Source organism: Manacus vitellinus, unplaced genomic scaffold (genome assembly GCF_001715985.3).
Source record: "Manacus vitellinus isolate BGI_N305 unplaced genomic scaffold, ASM171598v3 scaffold_32_pilon, whole genome shotgun sequence".
In the NCBI taxonomy this organism is placed as follows: Eukaryota; Metazoa; Chordata; class Aves; order Passeriformes; family Pipridae; genus Manacus; species Manacus vitellinus.
This window is the reverse complement of record NW_021940460.1, coordinates 4253620-4258534: the sequence shown is the minus strand read 5'-3', so window position 1 is coordinate 4258534 and position 4915 is coordinate 4253620. Positions and strand designations below refer to the sequence as shown.

At 44.3% G+C, this 4915-nt stretch overlaps 1 long non-coding RNA gene across 1 annotated transcript; it reads right to left on the bottom strand.

The window, feature by feature from the left end:
* Window positions 1-718: 718 nt before the first annotated feature.
* On the bottom strand, window positions 719-4245 carry LOC108640405. The gene is made up of 5 exons (XR_001921154.1): window positions 4052-4245; window positions 2411-2610; window positions 1966-2297; window positions 1521-1654; window positions 719-799 (listed from the first exon to the last, which is right to left on the bottom strand). It is a non-coding gene; the product is annotated as an uncharacterized LOC108640405 (long non-coding RNA).
* Between the last annotated feature and the right edge of the window lie 670 nt (window positions 4246-4915).

Here is a 4915-nt window from a genome sequence, read left to right as displayed (position 1 = left end):
TTTCACGGTACATCACAATATTCAATGAGCCTGTCCCTTGGGAACACAGAGAGCTCTCAGATCTTAATATAGACATCTTTCAAATGAGATCATTAATGTGCATATATCTGGATTTAGGGCCAATGCAAGCACTTCGATTTTTGCCTGCCAAATTTTCATTTTTGGCTTCATTTTCTTCCCACATATTCAAAGAACTGTACCACATGGAATCCTTTAAACAATAGATGGGATAACATAATTTTTCAATTGCTCTTGAAAAGGTTTTTAACCACATAAACTATTCCAGGGTTCGCTAAGAAGTTACCATTGCAAATAATGTAATTGTTCCAGACTGAATTCCTTGCATTCCAGAATAACTTTTGAAGCAAAGAGCATGACTGGTTTGGGATTTTTAACCAAGCTCTTTATGGTAATACTTAGATGAATGTAAATTTTCTCCAAAAGCTTTGCATTAAAGAGAAAGGACCAAAGCCTACAAACACTCATAGCTGCAGAACTAATACTCAATGCTAATGACCCATCAATCTCACCAGAAGGAAAATAAACATTTAAAAATTAGGAAACCCTGAACACTTTATTTTAAACAAACAAAAAAAGTGAGAAAAACAGTAGAAAAACTCTGGCAAATGTAGAAATAAAATAAGATAAAGTGCAAGCAGTAAATTCTGGCTTTCCTCTTCCCTTCTGCTTAGAAGGACAAGGCTGTTACTTGCCTTTTGAATGAGGCCAAGGCTCCCTGTCCTGAGCCACCGAGTCCCTCCTCAAAGGTGTGTGCAATTGCTGCTTCCCTGGCCTTCACCTGCAGTTAAAAACACACATTTTTTCCTGGTCATACATTTGCTCTCCACATTGGAACCATTCTTGTAACACTCATCTAAAGGTGATATGGTTTCATAGTTTGTCCAATGGAAACTGTTACCAAACTCTTCACTTTGTAACACCTACAGGTAGAGTCACCTGGGAGAGAGGAAATCAGCTCTCCCACTTGCCCAGGCAGAGTGTCCCCAGTGCTGTAATTCTTTTCTTCTGTGAGTGCACTGGAGTTTAGTCTCAGCAACCCACAAAGCTGCTTCCCAAATCCACCTCTTGGATTAATTGAATTAAGCAGTGGGTGGTTCATGAGTTGAACTCCACTGGGGAGCAGGGCCTGTAATTCACTGCAAACTCCCACCGTTCAGGGCACAGCAGAATCAAACTTTTTTGTGGCCAGAAAAGCAACAGAAATGGAAAACAGCCCAATTCAGATGGTCTTTTTAATCTCCACTTTGATTCTGTGCTACAGAATCAAAATGCTTCTCATTTCCCACACATCAGCCTGTTTCCACTGGATTCACACCAGATGTAGACTTGGCCTTGCATGTCCAGAAATTTAGTTTATCTTTTTAAAGGCTCTGGTTTTTGTAGAATTGGCTTAGCTGGAGTATAAAACAATAGTATCTCGTGCCTTTCAAAACTAAAGAAGTTAGATCTGTATTTTATTAGCCTCACTTCCTGTGAATACAAAGCTTTTGTGGTCATACCTTCCTCAGTTTGGTCACAGTCCTGTCCCTCTGATCATCCACACCAAGGGACTTGTTGGAGTGTGCAGTGGCCTCCTCCAAAACTCTGCAGTTTGTGGCAAGTGGTGGTAAAAGGTATGTAACTGGGTCCTATCCTGACACAGAGTGGGGACATAGTGAGGGTAACTCAACCAGAGCTGGGATCTGGGACTAGTTTCAGAGATAAGGATAGTGATCAATACATTCCTCAAAGCCTCATGAAAAGAGATGCTTCACTTGAGGTTAAAGAGCCCCAATTAAAGGAAAAGAAAAAAAAAAAAAAGCAAAAGCAAAGACCCAGAAAGAGAAAAATCTTTCTACATGACCAAAAAAATAAACAGGAAAAGTTTCATTTGGAACTTGAGCATCCATATGCACTTAAGTCAACCAACCACAAGACAGAACTATTAGGAAAACATTTAATTACCTCTTTCTCCACCCGTTTATTTTCTTCTGACAAAAAGAAAATACTTCTTCTCTCCAAGATGTGTTGTGTGAATTATTTCACTGTGCTCTTTGCAACCAAACAACCCCAGTCTCACTCAGCTTCCTCCTGGACTCCAGCAGCTGCAGTGTGTTCACACTCACTGCTTGTCCCTGGATGTTATTGTTCAAAGAAAAGCTTCAAACTTCTCTTTTTCAGAAACCCTACAGGATTAAATTTCAGGCAGACTGCAGGGGGACAGCTGCTCCTCCTCCTGTACTAACACAGCACATGCTCTCCAGGAAGATGCATCTTCCATTCACTCGTGTCTGCTGCTGCTGAAAACACCCATGTTAGACTTGTAGGCCAGGTAAATTAAATAAAAATTCATGGGATTTTAGGAGCATTATTTCTGGAGAAGCTTATTGCAGAAATAGTCTCTGCTCACCTGCCTCACTGGTTCCTCCATACTGCACTTGTCCAACATGAGCACCACAGGGATTGACTTTCAGGACTCCTGGTCTCTGCTGGTTCTGCACTGCAACAGGCCTGTTCCTCTGACTGCAAACTGCTGCCAAACCTTCTTCACCTCTTTGAAGATTGAGCTGAGTCATGTTGGGAAATCCTTGGAGATCAAGGCTATAAGAACTACAAGTGATTAGAATTAAATGGGACATTCTGGGAGGCACAGAGGAAGTTACTCAATTGTTCCAGGTTAGAAGACATTCTGATAGATACTACTTAAACCTTTGCCTCTGTCAAGTCCAATTACTGTCCAGAAAAAGCAGGAAAGATTAGGTAAGAACCATATCTATAAAGCTAGTACAGCTCTAGATGGAAGAACAAGAAGGAAAAATAAAAGTACAAGCCCCTTGAGGGTTTTCATACTTTTCAAACTACATACAAACCCCATTTAGAATGTAAGCTCAGGAGTTCTAATGAAGGTTTTGAAATGTTGCAATTCTAATTGTAAATTGAAGTGACGGAAGTGATACGATATTCATTCCTTAATAAACACTTGTAGGTACAACAGATGTCAAGCTTGATATAATCTTACTTTATATTTGCAGCTGGAGTGATGCTGCACTCAGTTGGATCCTGGACCATCCAAAACGTGCCAGAGCTTTGCCTCGACATGAACCAGATGAAAATAAGTGCTAATGGGGGTGCTTTGGGGTACCCATATGAACACAGAGCAGGGCAGAGTTTCAAGAGCTCAGTTCCCACAGGACTAGGTTTTCAAAGGGATTTATGTGTTGAATGCTTGTAATATCCAGCTACTTGTAAAAGAGCCTAAGCAGGAGCTAAGAAATGTGTAAATGTGCCTCAAGTGATAGATGCTTCACCCTTTGATCATCTTGTCACTAAGTCAGCAATTCTGTGAGCACTTGGCACTTTTGGGTTCTCCAAATACCCACAGAAAGAAAGCCCTACGTGTCTCAAGTTGGGAACACTGAAAAGTTAAGTCTTTAGTTTAAGCCTGCTTTTTACAATGGCAAAGACTTGAGAAGATTTACCCCAACTGATCAAAAAGGGTAAACTGGAATAATTTTCACAGATTCCCTATTTCAGGTTTGCATTTGGTTTAACTGAGCAAAATTTTATCAGGAAATCCAGAATCCCATGCCTTGCTATACCATGTATTTTGACAACAAGGCCTGAAAAACTGTGGCAATAAGAGAGATTGAGTTTAAAAGGGATTGATTTTAGGGTGTGTAAGGCATAAGAAAGGCGAGTTGTAACAGATCTTGCCTGTGACAGGACTTGGTATCATAATTTCCACTCTAACTCTGCTTTCTGTGATTTTACACGAGCTCAAATGATGCAAATCTACCATTTTATTGGTAAAAACCTAAAGTTTAGACATGTTCTCCCAGTTAGGTGGAAGGACTAAAGCCCATCCACAGAGACCAACCACAGGTGCTGGGGAAGGGACCCCATGGCTGGTCAGGCTCCTTCCACTGCCCCCCCCCCGGTCACACCTCAACTATTAAGTGTTCAAGTTTGACAACTATAGTAGGTCAGGCATTAATACACCAATTTCCATACCAAGTGTGTAATTTACTGATAAAACTTTCTGAATGTTTACCCATCTTAGGTGCTTCCTTCCCCATCACATCAAGGAACAACTCGATGTGGCCCTCAGTGCTCTGGGCTGGTCGACAAGGTGGTGATCGGTCAAATATTGGACACGATGGTCTCGGAAGTGTTGTCCAGCCTCAGTGAGTCTGTGACTGTGGGGCAGAATAGTGTCTGTTGGTGTTGCTTAAACCGATTTCCTGAATAATAAACACCAACTCTGCTTTTAGGCTGCAGACCCAGGGGCGCAGCACTGAGGGGAGAGGTCTGGGTGGGGACCCTGGACAAGCCACCGCCACCTTCACCCTGTCCCTGTCCCTCTCCCTATCCTTGTCCTCAGTCTCTATGTTCCCAGTCCCTGTCCCCTATTCCCAGTCCCTGTCCCTGTCCCCAGGCCCTGTCCCTCTCCCTGGCTCCAGTCCCTATTCCCTCTCCCTGTTCCCTATTCCCAGTCCCAGTTCTTCTCCCTATTCCTGTCCTCACTCCCTATTCCTCTCCCTCTCCCTGTCTCCAGTCCCTATTCCCAGTCGCTGATCCCCTGTCTCTATTCCCTGTCCCCCGTCCCTGTTCCCTGTCCCCAGTCCGTATTCCCAGGCCCTGGCCCTGTCCCCAGTCCCTGTTCCCAGTCCCTGGCCCTATCCCTGTCCCCAGTCCCTGTTCCCAGTCCCTGGCCCTATCCCTGTTCCCAGTCCCTGTTCCCTCCACCTGTTCCCAGTCCCTGTTCCCTCCGCCTGTTCCCAGTCCCTGTCCCCTGTCCCCTCTCCCCACCCCACTCCCAGTCCCCGTCCTCACCCCGCTCCCTCCCAGCCCCGGTGGCCGTTCCCGTCCCTCACCCCGGGCGCCTGAGCGGGGCTCCTCCTCCTCCTCCTCCTCC